This window comes from Oryzias latipes, chromosome 1 (assembly GCF_053564925.1).
Source record: "Oryzias latipes strain Hd-rR chromosome 1, Olatipes_Hd-rR_3.1".
Taxonomy (NCBI): domain Eukaryota; kingdom Metazoa; phylum Chordata; class Actinopteri; order Beloniformes; family Adrianichthyidae; genus Oryzias; species Oryzias latipes.
The window spans coordinates 12,988,577-13,013,832 of NC_136237.1; the positions used below are offsets into that span (position 1 = coordinate 12,988,577).

Sequence of the window (25,256 nt, forward strand, 5' to 3'; positions counted from 1 at the left end):
TCTTATCGTGCCCTTATGAAAAAAGTCTTGATACGTTTCAAAACCTTGAGGTTTCAGCTGGCTATCGCTGTAGTATGGCAAAAACAACTGCAGATTGCTTTGATAAAACAGTTCAGGCTGTTTTGTTTCAGAGAACTTAACGTAACGTACAACAGCAGGTTGTGTGCGGGTTCTTTTCACAACATATCCAGTGTTGTTGTTCAACTTTATTCGCTTAGCAGCACTTTCATTTTTTGACAACACACGAAATTCGGAAGCAAATACTGCTAAACACATTGAAGGAAAATCATCACTCTTAGGTCTGTTCTTATATCTATCCACAATGCTTGTCATCCACATATCATCTGTACTAACAGAATGCTTTGATGCTTTTTCTTTTAGTACTTTTAACGGTAAACTCATTTTAACAGTATTTTCACCAACAGGAAGAAACACAACTTTCCGAGAGCACTCTTTCAAATGTGCATTTGTCAGTCTATAAACACTTTCTTGAGCAGATACATCTCTGTTGTGCAAATATGTACTGCCTAATGTTTTTAGACTCTCTTTGGCAGAAGCATTTCCATCCCTGCTTGCTTCCTTTTGTGCACACTGCAATAATAAACCCATTTCCTTCTCTGATTTAGAGATGTAAGAAATGATGTACACAACACATGCATATGCGTCGACAACAAACTGTATATCCATATTAGCATTCCAGCATTTTAACAGTGGCTTGCTATATTGATTAATCCAAACTTCATTGATCTGACGTTTCAGCACAACATGGGTTTTCCGAGCACAACAGTTATATGCAGTTTCAAATGTGCTTTGGTTTAACCCAACAGATCCAAACAAATCTTCAACATTGTCATAAGTTGGCCCATCAGCTGAGAGAGCAGCTTTAATGTGTGCAATCAATGCAGAAGCCTCTTTTTTCTTCAATTGCTGTGTCTGTGCATTTTCTTTACAGTTGCAAGACTCTTTCTCTGATAACACACATTGACAAGACTGTGTCTCTTCAGCACTTGTGCTACGTGATATGAACGTACGTGCAGAAGGTGGTCTAGGAAAATTAAAACGACACACAGTTCCTTTTTTTTTTACATGTTTTCGCATGTGTTTCAGAGTGTTTTTGCACAGATGTAACAATTTCCAGTAAGTCAATATTTGATGGTAACTCACAAGTCACATAACGATCAATAAATGCAATCACTTCAGCATCTGTATTTCTGTCAATTACAGGTGCATCCTCTATCCAAAACAGGCAATGAAGATGTGGTGAGCCTCGTTGCTGAAACTCCACCCTATAAAAAAAATCCTTAATTTTTCCTATAGGACATGCAGGCGACATAAGAACCTCTTTCAGAAAACAATGCCAACGAAAATCAAACATCCGAGCAGCAGTGACAGGATTACGACGCAAAAGCTCACATCTGTCTGCCCATTCCAACTGCTCCACAGTTTCAGTTCTACCTTCGTGCTTCAGAATGCAGGAAAGTAAATTCTTCCACCGCATATCAGCTGAAGAAAATGAACAGAACCATGTGGGGATTCCAAGCTGCCTCACACAAGCCATGAGGTCTTTCTGGGCCGCCTGCCAAAATGCTGGCGTACCTCTGATTGGTTTTAAAAATCTGTACCCATCATCAAATTCCAACATCCTTTTAATAGAATCATCACTATTCAACAACTCTCCAGTAACTACTCGTTTATTTTTAAAATCATACTTACCTTTTCTTACTGCAATCGAAACATTTGAAACGACCTTTTCTAATTCTGTCATATATTGGGCAAAAAAAATATATTCCACATTTTGTGCAAAACGACAATCAGCATTAAGAATCCTGTTGTTAAAATATCGTGATAGAGTTAAAGGATGTTGTCTTCCATCATGAAATGTTGGTCCACCCTTAGGAAACAACACAGGAAAACATTTAGCCTCATTTGTAATATCGGACAACAACTTCACCGGACTATTGCCTTCAGCGGGAGCTACATTCAAAATGTGATCAAAATATTGATCCAAAGCCTCTTGACCAATGTCTACTGGCATTAGACAAGTGTCCTGGAACATGCAATGCTGCTGTCTATCATGCAGAAGTTCATCTCCTAAAACATTTGAATCGTCAACATTTGCAGTGCATTCAACATCTTTTTCTACCACATCAGATGTTTCTTTACAAAAACCATTAATCCAATCATTATTAAATTTCACGTTGTTATAATAAGAATTATGGCTTTGTAAAAACTGTAAAGCCTGCTTAACACGTTCCGAATCAACATACTGATATTCATAATGTCCTTTATAAGTAAGCTTCCGTTTTAATTTCACAGGCACAAGAGAACCCTCAATAGACATGCGTGGTAACAAATAAGTTGTTTGTTCAGTATTTGCAGGAACACAAGTAATAGGTCCATGCACGCCATTCTGCCCACCTTTGGGCAATGCCAACAGTTTCATAAATGGAATATGTAATGCTATTAAATGTTGTTCTAATTGATTTAAACATGCCAATTCTGCTGGTATAGGTTCAAGTTCTAAGTTATTTTTAACACTCTCAGCTGGTACTTTACCTTTTTTGATTTTAGCATGGCACGTGTAACAAATCCACAATTTACTTCTTGATGTTTTCATCCATTCACAATTTTTTGAGCAGTTTCCTTTACAGATATGCAAATAATCAGACGTGATACATTGATCAGCGATAAGTCCAAGTCCTGCATTACTGTACGACTCTTTTTTACAATGTAAGACTTGATGTTCAAATAACAACCTATGACATACACAACAAACAAACCCAGGTCCATCTTTAACTTTATCCAAAAATTGTTTCATAACAACATCAAACTCTTCCAACTGTTTTTTATTCAATTGTCGCTTATATTTGATCCCATCCACCACACTTTTCCTAAAGTGAGGATCTTGATGATATTTTCTAGAACTCAGTGCTTTAACATTTTCTCTATGAGTATCATTACTCTGATATTTTCTAGAACTCAATGCTTTAACATTTTCTCTATGAGTATCATTACTCTGATATTTTCTAGAACTCAATGCTTTAACATTTTCTCTATGAGTATCATTACTCTGATATTTTCTTTTACTCCTTTCCTTAACATTATGTTTGTGTAACAAATCACATTTATACTTGTTTTTACTCAAATTTTTAACACGATCTCTGTGTAATACATCAGTTCTATATTTTGCAGAACTACGTTGTTTAACACACATTCTATAGATAGCATTTTCCTTATAATTTATTTTACTCAATTCCAATGCTCTGGATCTATGCAAAGAATCAGATGCATATTTCCTTTTACTTATATCTTTTTTCTTCTGTTTATGCAGTTCAATTATTTGATACTGCACTTTCTGGTAAAACGATTTCCTTTTTTTTAGATACTTTGAAAAAGAAGATTCAGCAACTGAATCACAAGTAACATATGGTTGAAAAGAACGGCGTCTAAGCAGTGGTTTCTCAGAACAAATACTATTGCTTTTACACCAATTGGCACATCCAGCTTTACCACTACAATGAACACAAACAACAACCTCAAAATATTTATCACATTCCCGCAAATAAATTGCTTGATTTCCAAGTATTTTGTTCACAGGATTATACTTTCTCCATATGCTACCATTGTGTACAAAAATTTCTACTCCCAAAAAATTTGAAGTAGCTTGAATATCAATCTCAGATACAAAACTGCCAACATATTTCATACGTGACTTCAGAATGTACTCAGACACTGTGGCATATCCTTGACAAAGCAACTTCATATGAATGTCACTATTTTTTAGCATAAACTTAACAACAGCCAGTCGAACTCTTCTATGACACTTTTCAGAACCACTAATGACTCGAGAAATAGCTCGGAAAAAACTATTGCCATCATTTAATAGGACCTCTGTCTTACAAATAGAACCAAGCGTAACATTATTAGTTGGAATGTCTTCATTCTGCTTCACAAAATCCAAATCCAGATGTTTTGACAACAAAACTGCAGACTCGAATGACAATGGATGAAAACTGAAAACACTTTCAACTAAATTATTACTTTGCACAATTTCACTGTTTTGGTGATCATTGTTAACCAATGCACTACACAAAACATCGTTACAATCACCAACTTCAGACCTGCTATGTTTAACACTCTTGCAATCTCCTTCTGAAAGCATTTCTGAGTTCCTTTTACATTGCCTCATATGACCCAAAATATTATTTTCCATAGATTTACAAAACCCAAAACAACGCTGCTGCTGAAAAATTTGAACGCAAGTTACAACTTCATAATGACACTCATTTATATTTTGCAGATATATGCCTTGTTTAGAGATAGCTTTACGTTGACAGGCATATTTCAACCAACGTTCATTGTGATACGTATACACACTCACACCCAAGTAGTCAGCTGTAGCTTGAATTTCAACCTCTGTAGCCCAACTACCAGAAAATCTCATTTTAGAAACATTGAGATATTCATCCACAGACATATTTTCAGATCTCAAAAGAGAACTATAATTTCCAACATTTTTTTGTAAATGTGTAACAACTGAACGTCTTAACTTTATGTGATTTTTCTCAGTACCACTAATAACTTTGGACACAGCCCTAAAAAAGCAATTGCCATCAGCTACTATATGATCAGTTTGACATGGAATTCCCAACATGCCAACCTCTAGAGGGTTAGCACATGCAGTGTTTTCACAATGCACATTCAGTTGTTTACACAATGCTTGTGTAACATCAAAATCAACAGGATAAAACTCAAGTTTCTTTGATGAAACTTCACCAATAAACTCAACATCCAAACTAGCTTCATTAGCATCATACCATTTTGTCTTCTTTGATTCACATTGCCCAGTTAAAAGCTTACGCTTTCTGTTACTTTCAGGCAACGGTAAGGAACTAGTTTGAACATCTAAACTGCACCCAAAACCAAACTGTGACTCAGTATTTAATCCAGTTTTACAATCCTTCTCAAGCACACTTTGTTTATTTTTCTCACTATGATCATTGTCAGTCGCAGCAACGGATGCAATTTCAAAAGCCATTTCTTTCCCTGCAAGTGAAATACTCAAGCAACAAATATAATTGTATAAATCATTAAGACTAGGAAGGTACATGATAATACTTCTTCCATTTACATCTGCCATTCCAGTACCACTGCGTGCATGTGAATCCACCACAGCATAATGGCCGTTTTCTGAAATAACAGCACAAGTACTACTGCCTATGGTCAAAAAACATGTTTTATACTTGACAAGCATGTGCTCCAGTCCCTTTTTAAGAGTTATCACTTCACCACTGTCAACAAATTTACCATTACTCACATTAACAATCCCAGAAACATATTCACCATATTCAAACTTAAATAATTTACCATCAATTTCAGAATCCATGGGCAAATCAGGTACTGACAAAAACTTCAAATTTCCAGGGATGATTTTGTTTTCACACACCGAGGAGTACAGCTGATCACCAAGAAACACAACATGGTCCAAGTCTGTTGCCTCCCACTCAAAAACACTACGATCCGTGTGTTTAGCCAAACTCACCAGGGCTATTGCCATGCACTGCACACCTCTGTTTTGAAGCTGCCGATCTCCTTGATGAAAAGATCCCCTTACACAACGTTCTGTGTCAAATCTGTTACAATTGTTTTCATTTAAAATCACTGAAGATGATTTTTTTTTTAAATTATTGCCCTTTTTTCCAATTTTCAATGAATTTTTGCATTCCATTAACACTTTACATTGTTCGCCAACCACAATTTTGTCATTTAACTCCTGAACATGTTCTTTTATAAAACCAGTCTGTCTTTTGCCCAAAACTGACTGATTCACACGTGCATCCTCTGCTCCCAAACCAAATGTATTATTACACCCATCCCAAGAAGCTTCTTTCACAAACATTGAACTAATGCCAAACCATTCTGCATTCAAAGACTTTTTCAAGTTCCAAATGTGCAACATCAAGTCATTAAAGCAACTGTTGAAAACAGCCACAGATGTTCCAATATTAGAAAACATTCCAGATGAATCTCGTGCACCACAATCAACCACAACAAAATACTCTTTGTGATGAATGACAGCACAAACGAAACCCTGCAAATCCAACAAACACAGATCTTCCTCCATCAGTCGCTCCTGCATCATTTCATACAACAGTGAAAAATCTTCACTCTTTGAATCACTAGAATACACAGGCTCATTGATAGCAACATCCCAAATTCTTCCAAACACACTGAGCTTTTCAGAAACCTTGAATAACTTTTTGGAATTGTTTATACATCCATCACTTCCATTAAATGAACAAACCAACTGCACACCTTCATTTCTAATATTATCAACATCAGCGTCCCTCCATGTACACACTGGAGCAACAACATGGTTGATTGCAGCCACAACACAACATGTAAGTGATGTTGTACTATCACTTGAATTTGTTAATCTTACTTTCATTCCAGAAATCAAAGGCTTCTGTATTTGCTCCTGACACACACAACCAGAAGTTTTACCTTCTTCCTGAACCTTGCACACTTTGGTGCGACGCATATTAAATCCCTTCTTTCGTGGCATCTAAAAAAAAGATATAAAAATGAAACCACCATTAAAATAAGATTCTCATTTCTATTATGTATACATAAAGCAATACATTTATACCACACAGACCCATAATCAAAAACATAAAACAATATATTCAGACTATTGGAAAATAGTTCTACACAAATAAATGTAACATGTGTCCTATAATAGATTATTAAACACTGCAAATTTAACTTACCTTTACCAAACTCTTTAATGGCTTACAAAAAAAAGGTGCTCTGGAAAAACCAGCAAACAGCTCCTCTCTCTTTATTGTCGAGACAAAGGCTCAGTCACTGGTGTGGAAGATCCCTCAGAGGAAAACTCTGGAGTTACAAATAAAATGTAAAAGAAATAACAAAAATTAACATTTATTAAAAAAAAATAAGTACATAAACTTTAATAGACATTAAATGCTAAATGCTCTTTGGGAGGCTAATCCATAGAGGAGGTCCATTACAACTGAATGAGGCCTTGCCGTGTGTGGGATAACCAAAAGGCCTGTATCAGAGGACCTCAGGGTCCACAGGGGCTCATACTTTAAAATCATATCAGATAAATATGAAGGCCCAAGACCATAAAAATATTTATAAACTACTAAGAACTTTAAAATCAATCAGCAGGCCAAGCAGCCATTTTAAGATCTGTGTGTGTTCCTGCAAATATATTCATAGTGGCTGCCATACACTAATAATTGACTATTTGAAAACATTTATACACAAATAAATTTAACATGTGTCCTATATGAGATTATTAAACACTGAAAATTGAACCTAAAACCTAAAAAGTACAAAATAGGTTGGAACTGATCTTCAGTGGAAATACTCACGGGTCAGCAGGCATTTAAAAGGTATTATATGTGAACTGACATGTATTTAATCAATTAGAAAGGAGTTTCGCTTGTTAATGTGGTTTAAAAACCGTAAAAACAATGTTCGAATAATTCAACGAGAACTACAAAGATGGTGGATAGAACCGCGGTCAAGTGAGCCGACATCTGTGGAAGTGCGGTCACGCCAGCCGTCACTGACTCTTTGCATGCGCGTTTACATCATAGTTTACGGTACACACGTCCAGCGAGCTGGAAAGACGGCATAAGCGCTGATATCACCTATATCAGTTACCCATTATAGAAATGACATGTACTGTACTCTGAAATAAATGAGAGTTATTGCATGCCCTGTATGGTTATTTAATGTAAAAATGTTTTCATTTGGATTGCATGTCTGTTCATTCCATAATAAACCACCAGAAATAACGTGTTTTGTCTGAAATATAATCAATCAGACACATTCTAAAAGTGAGATTTAACACTGACAAGAGTGTTTTGTGGGTTGTTGAGCATGACATGGAATGGAATCAAGCAGAAATGAAGAAACTCCAAGTAAAATCACATCTGGTCCTGTCAACTCTTTCTAAAGTTGCTACATTTAAGGTGACGCTAAACTTTCACTGGATTATTATTGGTAATAATGTTCATGATCATTACAGCAAGTTTGAAGGAAAGTGACTGGAGAAAATGAAAGATATTGACATTATAGTCTAATACAGGCTCCGTCAAATGTAGTTAAAGTGTAATATGTGAACCATACAAAAGGGCTTTTTATCAAAAGGTGACGCAAAACTTCCACTGGATTATGGTTGGTAATGATGTTCACTAACATCACAGCAAGTTTGAAGAAAAATGACTGGAGAAAATCAGAGATTTTGACATTATAGTACACCTAAGCATCCTGCTTGTATAGTTAAAATAAAACTTGTGAACCATTCAAAAGGGCACTTTATCAAAAGGTGACACAAAACTTTCACTGGATTATTGTTGTTAATAATGTTTACTAACATCACAGCAAGTTTGAAGAAAAATGACTGGAGAAAATTAGAGATATTAAAGTTATAGAACAATTCGGGTCTCCTCATTCACAGACAGTGTGTAATATGTAAACCTTACAAAATGCTACTTTTTTGTAAGGTGACGCTAAACTTTCACTGGATTATTGTTGGTAATAATGTTTACTAACATCACAGCAAGTTTGAAGAAAATTGACTGGAGAAAATTAGAGATTTTGACATTATAGTACACCTAAGCATCCTGCTTGTATAGTTAAAATAAAACTTGTGAACCATTCAAAAGGGCACTTTATCAAAAGGTGACGCAAAACTTTCACTGGATTATTGTTGGTAATGATGTTCATGATCATCACAGCAAGTTTGATGAAAATTGACTGGAGAGTATTAGAGATATTGACATTATAGTCTAATTCATCCTCCCTCATACATAGTCATAGTTGAACATTTGAACCATTCAAAATACCACTTCTTTCAAAGGTGACACAAAACTTTCAGTGGATTATGGTTAATAATGATGTTCATGATCATCCCAGCAATTTTGAAGAAAAATGACTGGAGAATATCAGAGAAATTAAAGTTATAGTTCTCCTAAGCATCCAGCCTTTGTGGTTAAAGTAAAACATGTGAACCATCCAAAATACCACTTTTTTCAAAGGTGACGCAAAACTTTCACTGGATTATTGTTGGTAATGATGTTCATGATCATCACAGCAAGTTTGATGAAAATTGACTGTAGAAAAGTAAAGATATTGACATATTAGACCAATTCAGGCTTCCTCTTACATAGTCATAATAGAACATGTGAACCATTCCATGTCATGCTCAACAACCCACAAAACACTCTTGTCAGTGTTAAATCTCACTTTTAGAATGTGTCTGATTGATTATATTTCAGACAAAACACGTTATTTCTGGTGGTTTATTATGGAATGAACAGACATGCAATCCAAATGAAAACATTTTTACATTAAATAACCATACAGGGCATGCAATAACTCTCATTTATTTCAGAGTACAGTACATGTCATTTCTATAATGGGTAACTGATATGGGTGATATCAGCGCTTATGCCGTCTTTCCAGCTCGCTGGACGTGTGTACCGTAAACTATGATGTAAACGCGCATGCAAAGAGTCAGTGACGGCTGGCGTGACCGCACTTCCACAGATGTCGGCTCACTTGACCGCGGTTGGATAGACTACAAAAAAACGATCTCTGAAACGGATAGAAACTTGTTGTTTGTCGATCAGAATCGATTCTACATGTCATTTTGTACGTTTGTGTCCGTTTAAAAAGAAAATTCGTCGGTTGGTTTGCTTTAAAAAGTCTTTAAAACTTACGTTCGCATCATAATGGAAGCGATCACTCCCGGTTCAACGAAGTAAAAGGTCAAATTATTTACGTTCGTCTTATCGATTTTAAACAACTTTTACGGTTTTTTATTCAATAAAATTGATTATCAGAAGGTGAGTAGTCATTGTGGCCATGTAAAAAAGGTTCGATGGTCGATTTAAAGTAACGGTTCGTTTACAAGTCGCGGGGAAATTCAAAATGGTGGTGACAAACCTACAGTCAAACTGAAGGCGTCCTGGTGCGGCGCGTCTAACCGGGTCGAGTTCTTCTCACTGGGGGTCCGGTAGTCTTCCTTGCTGGTCAGGGGCGTCGAAGATCGAAGTGTAGAGGAAATGAGGAAGTTCTAAAAAGAACTGATTTGCTCAAATTCGGCAGGCTTCAGCAAAATACTCTGTGGGGTGTGATTCTCCAGTCGTCCAGCAGGGGTCGAGCAGAGGGACGGCTGAGATGAATACACCCTGAGATCAATGTCTTGACCAGCTGCTTCACTCATGGTTTCCCAGCATGCCTTTTATCGTTCGTATTTGATGAAGTAGGTTGATTACATGTTATTGTTTTCATGAAATAATAGATGTTCTACTTCGTTTAGTTCCGTATGTATGTGTAGAACATTTTATAGTAATTATTGTATTGATCATTAGTCCGTTAGGGAACATTCTGGCTGTTGGGTTTCTGCCCCATTGGCATGAGTTCTCCCATGGACCAATCAGACAGCTCCGTTTTTAGTTTGATTCCAAAGGGTTAAAATCTAATAAAATTACATTCCAATCCCAAAGTGGTGGTGTGTTGTCTTCTTTGTGTTATGTCTGTGTTAAAAAAATGTTTTGTGGGTGATTCTGTTAGATAATTCTCACAAGAAACTTTTCCCAATCAGGGGTTGTGACGTCATTGCTTCAGGCAAGCAGGGATGAAAGCCTGAGCTAGCGACGGGTTGAAGATTTTTGTGAAGACCTGGGAGAGTTGATCGGCGCAGGCCCGCAGAACCTTTCCGGGAACTCCATCAGGTCCAACTGCTTTCCTGGGGTTTACCCTGCTGAACATCCGTGCCATCCGTGCCACGTCCATAAAGGCATTGTTTTTATATTTAGAGCTCTAAGCAACCAAACAGTTGTCTATATAAAAGAGCTTTTACAATTGTGCACTTTTAGCAGGCTGAAAAAATTATCTTTTTAAAATTGCCATTTCAAATTTGGGTTTTAAATTTTGTGTTCCATTTTTCTGTGCTTGTATTGGAAGGATTTGTTATTATTTTGTTTAAAAGTGCTACATATTGTATATACACATAATTTATTTAGAGAAATTTGCTATACGTTGTGTTTTTTGGTTTTGTAGTTTAATTTCATTGGATTTATATTAAGGAAAAGAAGTTGCAGCATTGATTAAAAAAGGATAAAAGAGACATTTACTGTCTAAGTCTTATGTTACATCTGTAGAACTGTACTGAGAGTTGGGTTTTGTTTTGGAGCACATTCATATGTTTTGTTTGTAAAAAAAAAAGATAAAATATTAGGTTAATTGCATTTTACATGACTAGAAAAGCAATGATTATTCATAAAAATCTATGAAAGACATACAAAACAAATGAAAAAGCAGTCTGCCCTCCCTCTTGTGTCTAAACTCTTGTCACCTCACTTCTGGGTTAGTTAGCATATGAACTGGCAGCTGGTGTGTGTGTGTGTGGGGGGGGGGGGGGGGGGGTGAAATTTGACTCCAGCAACAGGGATGATTGAGGAGCAGGCTGCAGCCTGAGGAAAAGACTTAAGCATGTAAGAGGAAATGACATCCTACAGTTGACCAGTTCATTTTATGTCTGTAAAGAATATTCAAGAAGCATTTACACATGTTCAGCTATATGCGTGTGAAACTTGGTGTGGATATTTGAAGCATAAGTAATTTTAAAACACACTTGTTTGGAGTCCAGACGGAAAAAGCACAGGTTTTGGGATGAATCAGGATTTTTTTAAAATCATCTGTTTCACCTGGACTTCTGAAAAAAATATGGAAGGCAGCAAACACAGATCCCTACATTTGAAAAAATAAATGGTGTTGATATATGATGATTAAGTTATGAAAAAAAATAGGTGTTTGTAGTTTTGCCTAAAAAGACGTTTTCGGACCTTTTTGGATGTAATGCTCTCTAAGATGTCACCTGTAACTTCAATCATTCTGAATTTTTTTAGGAAGCAGTAGCACATAAATGCCTATGAAAGTTGAATTCTTGGTGCTGATAACCTAAACAGAATTTATGCTAAAAATCTTTGTTCAGTCCAAAATTTCATTAAAAAAATCAAGTGATGAAGTTTCTCGTAGACCCTATAGTGTTACATATCAAAGCTGGAGGTTATTAAAGGCATCTAATTCTGAAATCTCAGCTTCCTGAGACAAACGGCTGATTTATAATAAATTTCTATTATTTGGGTGCACATAATCGACCACTTCCTGTTACGCAGGCACCGTCAGGTGTACACCCATGAAACTTTACATGATGAGAGAGGACCCTTCTGAGTATCTCCAGTTTTAATTTCATGCACATCGGACAAAGCAAAGAGAAAATACAGGGCAGAATGTGCCCAATGCAATAACTAGGTGGCGCTATAGAGCTCGTCCAAGATTGTCATATCCATGGGTTCAGAATAGAAGCTTCATCATATCCATTGAATTTCAGTGAGATTGGACAAGGAATGTGCACGTGAGAGCAACTTTTGTGTGCATAGCGAGATGCCCAACTTTGCCGCTCTGTCACGACCACACCCCGCATTGAAAGTTATGGTTTTTTGTCAGAGTAAACTTCAATGGCTTTTCAACAGGTGGACGTCATTTTCAGGTGTGTCGGCTCATCCTACTCGGAGCAGTGATGCTCCAAGTCAAACATGTCATTTCCTCTTGCCAGCAGGTGGCGCTACACTTTTTCCAGATTCTTTCACTGCAGATGTGTTCAGAGTCAGACTACAATCATGCATATCAATTTTTGATCAGATTGGATTATGCATGGCTGAGTTATGGCCATTTTTCTTTTCATGGCGTGTTTTCGAAACAACGTCGAATTTCTACGCGCCGCCACGGTCACAAACTTCTGTAAAAACTTAAAAGCTTTGCAATTTAACATCGGACATGTGTCTAGTTTACAAAACCAAAGTTTGGAGTCATTATTCACAAATCTCTAGGAGGAGTTCGTTCTAGAAGGAGGCCTGCAAATGTCCAAAATAGAGCAAAAATGACATATTGACATCAATATAGCAGACTTCCTGTGCGACTGACAGCTTGGTACCTACAGACTTTTTTGTAGGTTTCCATCTGATGAACATGCCCTGAAAAAATCAAGCTTGTACGTTAAAGCGTATGCGGGGCGTCGGGACAAAAGTCAGTGTAGGTGGCGCTGTCGAGCCATTTTTGCGCACCCATGCCAATTTCTCATAAAATACGAAATTTTTCGCGACCCCTGATGTGTGTGCCAAATTTGGTGAGTTTTGGGGTATGTTAAAGGCCTCAAAAATGCGATTCTTCCGGCAGAAGAAAAATAATAATAATAATAATAAACCTAACAGATACAATAGGGTCCTTGCACTCCGTGCTCGGGCCCTAATAATCCGAGTAAATACAATAGGGTCCTTGCACTACGTGCTCGGGCCCTAATAAACCTAACAGATACAATAGGGTCCTTGCACTCCGTGCTCGGGCCCTAATAAACCTAACAGATACAATAGGGTCCTTGCACTCCGTGCTCGGGCCCTAATAAACCTAACAGATACAATAGGGTCCTTGCACTCCGTGCTCGGGCCCTAATAATAATAATAATAAACATTCGAATTACAATAGGGTCCTTGCACTCCGTGCTCGGGCCCTAATAATTAAAGCTACAAGTAGCATTTAGCGGGCCCGAGCACGTGCGACCGCATGGCACGAGCGACCCCCCCCGTGAGCAACGCCCTGCTCGAGCCATTCTCGTCGTCTTTTCTTGTCCATTCTGGAGCTCCAAGCTAATGTTAATACGACAGCAGCCTGGGGGGGGGGGGGGGGGGGGGGGGGGGGGGGCTGTAATCTGTTGCCTTAAGGGACAAAGACTTTTGCATATAGCATGAAAAAAATTCAAGCAATGATGATAATTGCTATCACTGTCCCTAAGGATGAGAACAATAGAACTCATTCAATTTCCACTACAATGTCTAGATGAGTGTCAGCTATGTCTGATAACTTGGCCAATTAGCTGGACCGGGATCTTGCAAAGTGCAGGTGGTTAACGTCCAGTGTGATGAGTCTGTGGACGGCAACAGTACAGCATAGCTTTTGGTTTCCACAAGAGAAGAACTCCTGACACATCTGCCCTAACAGACAACTACAAGAGGAGTTGAAATGTATAACACGGTGAAGGAGTTTTTGTGCAGAAAAAGGTACAATTAGAAAAGCTGGTAGCAGTGACTGCAGATGGGACTCCTGCTATGATCAATAGACAAACAGGTTTCATCACTCACTGTAAAGCTGACCCAGACTTTCCAAAATGTCTGCATTACTGCTGCGTCATTCACCAGCAGGCCTTATGTGCAGAAGTGATTGGCTCTGGACATATAATGACTCTTATTCTGAAAATCGTAAACAACCTCAGCTGCAAAGCAAAACAGCACAGGATTTTTAAGGTGCTATTGGAGGAGATGTCTGTTGAATATGGTGAATATGAACATTGTGAATCTGAACTTGCATTCTTGACTGACATTACTGGAAAACTAAACCACTTGATCTGCGAGCTGCAAGACAATGGCAAAACTATTTTTTTTTGACCAGCCTGCCTTAGCCAGTGTTTTTCTTGTGGGGATCTTTTCTGCCAGGGCTTGTCAGCTTGGTCAGTGGATGTTGCTGCAGTTGTCTCCCTTGCTGGGACAGCTGGAGTTAAACACAGCAGCTCACGGCTCTGAAGTGGACCCCGTTGCTGTCCCAGTCTGGATGGGCACTGTGGCGATGTTCCAATGGCCAGGCTAGCTCCTGGTATAAAGAGATTCCCAAATACCATTTCCTAACCGCAGAGCCAAGGATGTGTTTACATGTTTAGGTCAAAAATGTGATGGACATCTTTATGTTGTCTATTGATGTAAGTTTAAACCTAAACATGCCACCCTGTTATTAATCCAGTTGATATGGTTCTCCATCTGTGTCTAGGTGATAGAAAAGCATTTTTTTTTATATTTAGAGCTCTAAGCAAACAAACAGTTGTCTATATAAAAGAGCTTTTACAATTGTGCACTTTTAGCAGGTCTCTGAGTTCATGTGACCAATGTATGGTGGATTTTCACAGACCTTGTTTAAAACTGAAGGTGAGAGAGACTTAGAGAAATGGCTTCATTGTTCTGGAGTTCTTTGTTTCATCCACAGAAGAGTAGAATTGGTGATTGATTTTGAAAAGCTGCTGAAAAAGTATCTTTTTCAAATTGCAATTTCTAACTTGGGTTTTACATTTTGTGTTCCATTTTTTGTGCTTTATTTGGGAAGCATTTGTTATTTGTTTGGTGTTTTTAAGGTTCTGCAAATATACACATCATTTTTTAGAGACATTTGTTATCAGTTGTGTTTGTTGATTTGTAGTTTAATTTCATTGGATGTATAGATGTCGTGTGGGGGGGAGGCTCGAGAGCAGGTAGGACCCAGGCGCAGAGACGGGAGGCAAACGGGTTCAGGGCAAGTGGGTTTATTTAACTAACAAAAAGCGCTGCAGAGCAGGATGACAAAACTAAAAACAAAAACTTACTGTGGCATGGCAAGGGACATGGACGCCAGACAAGAAGACGTGATCAACATGAGCAGAAGTTAATGGACCAGCACAGGAGGAAGGCAGAGACAAGACTTATATACAGACAGGGCAGACAAGACACAGGTGAACACGATTAGGGCAGATGGGGACCAAAGGAAGTAAAACTCAAGAAACATGACAAGACAGGAAACCTTTCAAAATAAAACAGGAAACAGAACCAAACAAGACAGAACAAGAACTAAAGCGAAAAACAAGACAGCAAACTGAAACCATGACAATAGAAAGGAAAAGAAGTTCAAACATTGATTATAAAAAAGGATATAAGAGATAAAAAAAAAGAAAAAGGAAAAGAAAAAAGATAAAATATTGATTTAATTGCATTTTGAATGAATAAAAAACAATGATTAATAGAATCAGAATCAGAATCAGAAATCAGAAAAAGTTTTATTGCCAGGTTCAGTAGAGCGCACTTTACAAAACGAGGAATTTGACTTGGTGTATAGTGCAATTAAGAATAAGTTAAAAATTAAGTTAACAACAACAACACACTATATACAGTAGAGTAAGGTGAATTAAAGTGGGAGCACAGATGGGCTGGGATGGTGGGGCCTGTAAGTGGCACCGACAGTCCTTTGGTGGGCGGGGGGGGGGGGTCACCTGGGGGAGTTGGGGTACTGTTCAGCAGGCTGACTGCAGTGGGGAAGAAGCTGTTCTTGTGGCGCGAGGTCCTGATGGACCGGAGCCTCTTGCCAGAAGGGAGGGGCCGAAAGAGATTATGTCCTGGATGAGAGGGGTTGGCTACAATCCTGGCTGCCCGCCTCCAGGTCCTGGAGATGTGCAGCTCCTGGAGAGACGGGAGGTGGCAGCCGATCACCTTCTCTGCTGAGTGGATGACGCGTTGCAGCTTGGCCTTGTCTCAGAAACTGTTAAATATTAAATATTTGTGAATAAAATAGAATGGAATTACATGAGTTGCTGTGAGCACAGCTTAATAAATATCAAGTTATTGCACAGTGACCCGGTTAGACAGTCAGGATATTGCACGCATTGTAGTAAAATTAGAGTGAGGTGTGGTTGGTGGACGTATGTGCATTCCGTATGATAATTGCCTGTGGAAAAAAGCTGTTTCTTAGTCTGTTTGTCCTGGTTCTGATGGACCTGTACCTCCTTCCAGAGGGCAGCAGTTCAAACAGAGGGAAAGCAGAATGGGTGGAGTTAGTGGTGATGCTAGTCACTCTGCTGAGGCAGCGAGACTGGTAAATGTCCTTCAGTGAGGGGAGGGGGCAGCCGATGATCCTCTGCGCTGTCTTTACCACTCTCTGGAGACTCTGCCGTTCTGCTTCAGTGCAGTGGGAAAACCACACTGTGATGCCATAGGACAGAATGCTCTCAATGGTTGAGCGGTAGAACGTTACCAGCAGCTCCTGGCTGACGTCGTTCCTCCTAAGTTTTCTCAGGAAGTGCAGGCGTTGCTGGGCCTTCCTGATGACAGTCATGGTGTTGTTAGACCATGTGAGGTCAGCAGAGATGGTGGTGCCCAGGAGGGTGAAGCTGTGGACCCTCTCCACACAGTTTCCATCGATGTAGAGTGGGGGTGGATCTGTTCTGTTTTTTCTGAAGTCCAGGATGATCTCCTTGGTCTTGGTGGTGTTCAGGATGAGGTTATTAGCCTGACACCACCTTGAGAGTTTCAGGACTTCGTCTCTGTAGGCCGTCTCGTCGTCCCCAGAGATCAGCCCCACCACAGTAGTGTCGTCTGCAAACTTCACCACGGTGTTGCTGGTGTGGGCTGGTCTGCAGTCTGCTGTGTACAGTGTATACAGCAGAGGACTCAGCACACATCCCTGTGTGGAGCCTGTGCTCAGCGTCCGGGTGGAGGAGAGGTGGGGGTCAAGTTTGACTGTCTGTGGTCTGTTTGTCAGGAAGTCCTTGATCCACGAGCAGGTGAGTGGGTGGAGTCCTAGTTCAGACAGTTTGTTGACCAGAATGTCAGGAATGATTGTGTTAAAGGCTGAGCTATAGTCCACAAAGAGCATCCTGGCGTAGGTGTCTCTGTGTTCCAGGTGGCTCAGCGCAGTGTGGAGGGTGATGGAAATGGCATCATCCGTTGATCTGTTTGCTTTGTAAGCAAACTGGTGGGGGACGAAGATTGGAGGGAGGGAGTCTTTGATGTGTCCCAGGAGCAGCCGCTCCAGACACTTTTTGATGACAGCAGTGAGTGCAACTGGGCGGAAGTCCGTGAGGAAGGCTGTGGATGAGGACTTTTTGGGTATCGGGATGACAGTGGATGACTTCAGGCAAGCAGGGATGAAAGCCTGAGCTAGCGACAGGTTGAAGATTTTTGTGAAGACCTGGGAGAGTTGATCGGCGCAGGCCCGCAGAACCTTTCCGGGAACTCCATCAGGTCCCGCCGCTTTCCTGGGGTTTACCCTGCTGAACATCCGTGCCATCCGTGCCACGTCCATAAAGGCATTGTTTTTATATTTAGAGCTCTAAGCAACCAAACAGTTGTCTATATAAAAGAGCTTTTACAAATGTGCACTTTTAGCAGGCTGAAAAAATTATCTTTTTAAAATTGCCATTTCAAATTTGGGTTTTAAATTTTGTGTTCCATTTTTCTGTGCTTGTATTGGAAGGATTTGTTATTATTTTGTTTAAAAGTGCTACATATTGTATATACACATAATTTATTTAGAGAAATTTGCTATACGTTGTGTTTTTTGGTTTTGTAGTTTAATTTCATTGGATTTATATTAAGGAAAAGAAGTTGCAGCATTGATTAAAAAAGGATAAAAGAGACATTTACTGTCTAAGTCTTATGTTACATCTGTAGAACTGTACTGAGAGTTGGGTTTTGTTTTGGAGCACATTCATATGTTTTGTTTGTAAAAAAAAAAGATAAAATATTAGGTTAATTGCATTTTACATGACTAGAAAAGCAATGATTATTCATAAAAATCTATGAAAGACATACAAAACAAATGAAAAAGCAGTCTGCCCTCCCTCTTGTGTCTAAACTCTTGTCACCTCACTTCTGGGTTAGTTAGCATATGAACTGGCAGCTGGTGTGTGTGTGTGTGTGGGGGGGGGGGGTGAAATTTGACTCCAGCAACAGGGATGATTGAGGAGCAGGCTGCAGCATGAGGAAAAGACTTAAGCATGTAAGAGGAAATGACATCCTACAGTTGACCAGTTCATTTTATATCTGTAAAGAATATTCAAGAAGCATTTAGACAAGTTCAGCTATATGCGTGTGAAACTTGGTGTGGATATTTGAAGCATAAGTAATTTTAAAACACACTTGTTTGGAGTCCAGACGGAAAAAGCACAGGTTTTGGGATGAATCAGGATTTTTTTAAAATCATCTGTTTCACCTGGACTTCTGAAAAAAATATGGAAGGCAGCAAACACAGATCCCTACATTTAAAAAAATAAATGGTGTTGATATATGATGATTAAGTTATGAAAAAAAATAGGTGTTTGTAGTTTTGCCTAAAAAGACGTTTTCGGACCTTTTTGGATGTAATGCTCTCTAAGATGTCACCTGTAACTTCAATCATTCTGAATTTTTTTAGGAAGCAGTAGCACATTAATGCCTATTAAAGTCTAGTCTTTGGTGCTGATAACCTAAACAGAATTTATGCTAAAAATCTTTGTTCAGTCCAAAATTGCATAGGAAAAAAAGAGGTATGAAGTTTCTCATAGACCCTATTGTGTTACATATCAAAGCTGGAGGTTATTAAAGGCATCTAATTCTGAAATCTCAGCTTCCTGAGACAAACGGCTGATTTATAATAAATTTCTATTATTTGGGTGCACATAATCGACCACTTCCTGTTACGCAGGCACCGTCAGGTGTACACCCATGAAACTTCAGATTATGAGAGAGGACCCTTCTGAGTATCTCCAGTTTTAATTTCATGCACATCGGACAAAGCAATTAGATAAAAATGGGCAGAATGTGCCCAATGCAATAACTAGGTGGCGCTATAGAGCTCGTCCAAGATTGTCATATCCATGGGTTCAGAATAGAAGCTTCATCATATCCATTGAATTTCAGTGAGATTGGACAAGGAATGTGCACGTGAGAGCAACTTTTGTGTGCATGGCGAGATGCCCAACTTTGCCGCTCTGTCACGACCACACCCCCGCATTGAAAGTTATGGTTTTTTGTCAGAGTAAACTTCAATGGCTTTTCAACAGGTGGATGTCATTTTCAGGTGTGTCGGCTCATCCTACTTAGAGCAGTGATGCTCCAAGTAAAACATGTCATTTCCTCTTGCCAGCAGGTGGCGCTACACTTTTTCCAGATTCTTTCACTGCAGATGTGTTCAGAGTCAGACTACAATCATGCATATCAATTTTGGATCAGATTGGAATATGCATGGCTGAGTTATGGCCATTTTTCTTTTCATGGCGTGTTTTCGAAACAACGTCAAATTTCTACGCGCCGCCACGGCCACAAACTTCTGTAAAAACTTAAAAGCTTTGCAATTTAACATCGGACATGTGTATAGTTTACAAAACCAAAGTTTGGAGTCATTATTCACAAATCTCTAGGAGGAGTTCGTTCTAGAAGGAGGCCTGCAAATGTCCAAAATAGAGCAAAAATGACATATTGACCTCAATATATCAGACTTCCTGTGCGAGTGACAGGTGGGTCCTTTCAGACTTTTTTGTAGGTCTCCATCTGAAGAACATGCCCTGTAAAAATCAAGCTTGTACGTTAAAGCGTATGCGGGGCGTCGGGACAAAAGTCACTGTAGGTGGCGCTGTCGAGCCATTTTTGCGCACCCATGCCAATTTCCCATAAAATACGAAATTTTTCACGACTCCTGATGTGTGTGCCAAATTTGGTGAGTTTTGGGGTATGTTAAAGGCCTCAAAAATGCGATTCTTCCGGCAGAAGAAAAATAATAATAATTAAAGCTACAAGTAGCATTTAGCGGGCCCGAGCACGTGCGACCGCCTGGCACGAGCGACCGCCCCGTGAGCAACGCCTTGTTCGAGCCATTCTCTTTGTTCTTTCTTGTTCTTTTCTGGAGCTCCAAGCTAATGTTAACATGACAGCAGCCTGTGGGGGGTGGGGGTGGGGGGGTGGGGGGAGAACTGTATTCTGTTGCTTGTTGTTTTCAGTTTGAGAAACAATCAATGATGATAATTGCCATCACTGTCCCTAAGGATGAGAACAATTGAACTCTTCTAATTTTTACTACAATATTTAGACAAGTGTCAGCTATGTCTGATAACTTGGTTAATTAGCTGGACTGGGATCTTACAAAGTGCAGGTGGTTTGATGTCCAATGTGATGAGTCTGTGGACAGCAGCAGTACAAACTTTTGGAGTCCACAAGAGAAGAACTCTTGACACAACTGCCCTAACAGACAACTACAAGAGGAGTTGAAATGTATAACATGGTGAAGGAATTTTTGTGCAGAAAAAGGTACCTTTAGAAAAGCTGGTAGCAGTGACTGCAGACAGGGCTCCTGCTATGATCAATAGAAAAACGGGTTTCATCACTCACTGTAAAGCTGACCCAGACTTCCCAAAATGTCTTCATTACTGCTGCGTCATTCACCAGTAGGCCCTATGTGCAGAAGTGATTGGCTCTAGACACATGATGACTCCTATTGTGAAATCAACTTCTGCTGCAAAGCAAAACGGCACAGGATTTTCAAGGTGCTATTGGAGGAGCAGTCTGCTGAATATGGTTAATATGAATATGGTAAATCTGAACTCGCAGTTTGACTGATATTACTGGAAAACTAAATCACTTGAACTGTGATCTGCAAGGCAATGGCAAAACTATATTTTTCATGGAACAGCCTGCAGTGTTCCTTGTGGGGATCTTTTCTGTCAGGGCTTGGTCGGTGGTTGTTGCTGCAGTTGTCACACTTGCTGGGGCAGCTGGAGTTTAACTTTGCAGCCTCACGGCTGTGAAGTGGACCACGTTGATGTTCCAGTCAGGGTGGTTACTGTGGGGATGTTCCTATGACGAGATTTATAGAAATTTCTCTATGATTAAAAATAGACGAGAGTTATTTCATGAAGACACATATATGCACTAACATTAAAAAAGTGTTTATGTGACCTCAGAACATGGACATTGTAGGGAATCGAACCCCATCCCAGTAACTGGGAGTACCATTACCAATGTCTTTTGCTTTTTTTGAGGTCACATGGCAAGGAAAGCAAAACCTGCATCATGAATAACTAGGCCATAGGAATGCAATAGATACATAAATTTCAATTACTTTCTAAAGTACTTTTTAAGTACTTCGAATATGTTTGTACATCAGATGGTTTGAAATTTAGAAATATGCAAAAAAAAAGCATTTTGATTCTTTACTCAATTGCTAACTACAGAAAAAAAATGTAAATTTGTAATGCCTAATATGTATTCAAGATGCAGGAAAAGAAACCACATTTCCATAAAGTCAGAGGATTGTGACTTAACAGAGATAAAAATGTCGCAGATGCGTCATTTCTCCCCGCCTCCTTCGCCACAATAACTGACACCAGCATGTATTTAGTTCAACATTTGACGTTTTACATTAAGTCAGATGTTTGTGACTTAACAGAGATAAAAATGTCGCAGATGCGTCATTTCTCTCCGCCTCCTTCGCCACAATAACTGACACCAGCATGTATTTAGTTCAACATTTGACGTTTTACATTAAGTCAGATTTTTGTGACTTAACAGAGATAAAAATGTCGCAGATGCGTCATTTCTCCCCGCCTCCTTCGCCACAATAACTGACACCAGCATGTATTTAGTTCAACATTTGACGTTTTACATTAAGTCAGATGTTTGTGACTTAACAGAGATAAAAATGTCGCAGATGCGTCATTTCTCCCCGCCTCCTTCGCCACAATAACTGACACCAGCATGTATTTAGTTCAACATTTGACGTTTTACATTAAGTCAGATGTTTGTGACTTAACAGAGATAAAAATGTCGCAGATGCGTCATTTCTCCCCGCCTCCTTCGCCACAATAACTGACACCAGCATGTATTTAGTTCAACATTTGACGTTTTACATTAAGTCAGATGTTTGTGACTTAACAGAGATAAAAATGTCGCAGATGCGTCATTTCTCCCCGCCTCCTTCGCCACAATAACTGACACCAGCATGTATTTAGTTCAACATTTGACGTTTTACATTAAGTCAGATGTTTGTGACTTAACAGAGATAAAAATGTCGCAGATGCGTCATTTCTCCCCGCCTCCTTCGCCACAATAACTGACACCAGCATGTATTTAGTTCAACATTTGACGTTTTACATTAAGTCAGATGTTTGTGACTTAACAGAGATAAAAATGTCGCAGATGCGTCATTTCTCCCCGCCTCCTTCGCCACAATAACTGACACCAGCATGTATTTAGTTCAACATTTGACGTTTTACATTAAGTCAGATGTTTGTGACTTAACAGAGATAAAAATGTCGCAGATGCGTCATTTCTCCCCGCCTCCTTCGCCACAATAACTGACACCAGCATGTATTTAGTTCAACATTTGACGTTTTATATTAAGTCAGACGTTTGTGACTTAAAAGAGATAAAGATGTCCCTTTCTCCTTCGCCACAATCATCAACAGTCACTTACATGTTTAAAACGACAAAGAATCCCATCATGATCACTAAAGTATGTTTGTACAACTGTACATTCGACTTTATATTTTGTTGTTTTTAAGTACACATGATCGATTATCGTATTTTTTAACGTTGTGTTTTCAGAAACCAGTTGAATAAAACCTTTATGTGCCATGAAATCAGTTATTGTCTTCGAGTTTACTAGATTGTCATTGAAATCACCCATTATAGCAATGGTATCACCCAGGGGCTCCAACAGATCGACTAATTTCTTAAGGTTCTCTCTAAATAATGAAATGGCATATGATGGTGGACGATACAGAACTGCCACGACTATGTTCGATTTAATAAATCTGTGCACTAAACATTCAATATCTACACTTTGTACCTCTACATGTTCAAACAGGATATTTTCAACGGTGTACATTCCAACACCACCATGTTTTAAGCCTTTAATGACATTCAGTCTAGGATCTACTCCACTATAAGACAGTGAGCGTGGCATACTATAAAAATTGTAGCCACTGATGTTCAATGCATCAGTAAAAGGGGCATTTGGAAGCCATGTTTCAGTTACAGCTATGCAGTTAGCATGTAACTGTTTTGTGCACAAAGCTAAGTCCTTTACATGCCACTCTAAATTTTGCACATTCATAAGGAAAATGCTAAAGTCACATGAACTAGAAGTGAGATTTTCTTTATTTATTAGATATTGAGGCATGTTTGCCACATATTCAGAAACTGTTTTGTTACAATAAATGGCCTGTTCCTTAAAATCTTGAATAATTAAACCAGACAAACTTGTTACGCGGCTTAATGCAACATAAGCCTGCCCAGGAGCAAAGGTTTTTTTCAAAGACACAACAACATTATCAATGGTAAGACCCTGAACTTTATGAACAGTACAAGCCCAAGCAAGTTTTAGAGGAAACTGACGTCTCAGACCACCTCTTCCTGTGAGTCGTTCCTCTTCTGGAACAATGGCTACAGAACCTGAGACAAGCCCTGGATGATTTTCATACTGTTTCTTCCGTTGTCTTCCAATGTCTTTATTATCAAAATTCACAAAAACAATTTGTGGAAAGTCAGAGTTTCTATAGACAATATCAGTCACAATTCCACATGCACCATTGACAAGACCATCTGCCACATCAACATTTTTACAAAGCATGACACGTGCATTTTTCCCCAAAAGAAGTCTTCCTGCTAAACAAGTATTGTTAGCGTTTGAATGATTACCACTTAGTAACACTTGTCTACCTGTTTCCTTACAATTTACATAATCTTGAGCTTTAATAGTTACATAATCTGGACAGGATGAATGTAGATGGGTTAAATTATGTTGATTTACTTGACCATTAGTTGGGAAAATATGTAAAGCAGCGCTGCCTTCTCCCGTTTCACGTGACTTCAATTGTTGGATATCACTTTTTAACATTTCAGTACCTTTGCATCGTGTCCTAACTCTGCCAAGTAATTTGGCAAATTCCTGATCTTTTTGGCGTACAATGGTTTCCAGGCAAACAATTTTAAACACACCACACCAAAGATCCATACCCACATTTTCTACATACAATGGTTTTCCTCTCACTGGAGGTAATTGAAAGAAATCCCCAACTGCAATAATACAAACATTTCCAAACAATGCAGAGTTACCAGTTTGCTTTATTTGCCTCAGACGCCCATGAATATATGCTAATAAATTATGATCTACCATGGATATTTCATCAATTATCAAAATCTGTAAACTGCTGTAAATGGCACGTAAAGAATTTAATTTTTTCTCACCCAGTGGTGTGTAAGGTAAGCGGACATCTTTACCAATACAGAAAGTGTTGTGTATAGTACTTGCTTGTACATTAAACGCAGCAATTCCTGTGGGAGCTGTCAACAAAACACAGATGTCATCTACATGACGACAAAGAGGAGACAATAGTCTATTTGATTCATATTGTATTGCTTTAATTAGGTGAGTTTTACCAGTCCCTGCACCTCCTGTTATGAACAGGTGGAATGGTTCTGGCTTTTTTCCCAAAACCTTTTCCACACACCATTTTCTCACTTGGTAAAAAATATCCATCTGAATTTCATTTAAAGAGCGAATTAAAGCCAAGCCATCACTACGAGGCATTTTTGTTTTATTCAGTTGAAAGA

At 38.9% G+C, this 25,256-nt stretch overlaps 1 long non-coding RNA gene across 1 annotated transcript; it reads right to left on the bottom strand.

The window, feature by feature from the left end:
- Nucleotides 1-3,090: 3,090 nt before the first annotated feature.
- On the bottom strand, nt 3,091-10,209 carry LOC144993996 (uncharacterized). The gene is made up of 3 exons (XR_013657336.1): nt 9,989-10,209; nt 6,771-6,897; nt 3,091-6,565 (listed from the first exon to the last, which is right to left on the bottom strand). It is a non-coding gene; the product is annotated as an uncharacterized LOC144993996 (long non-coding RNA).
- Nucleotides 10,210-25,256: the final 15,047 nt, after the last annotated feature.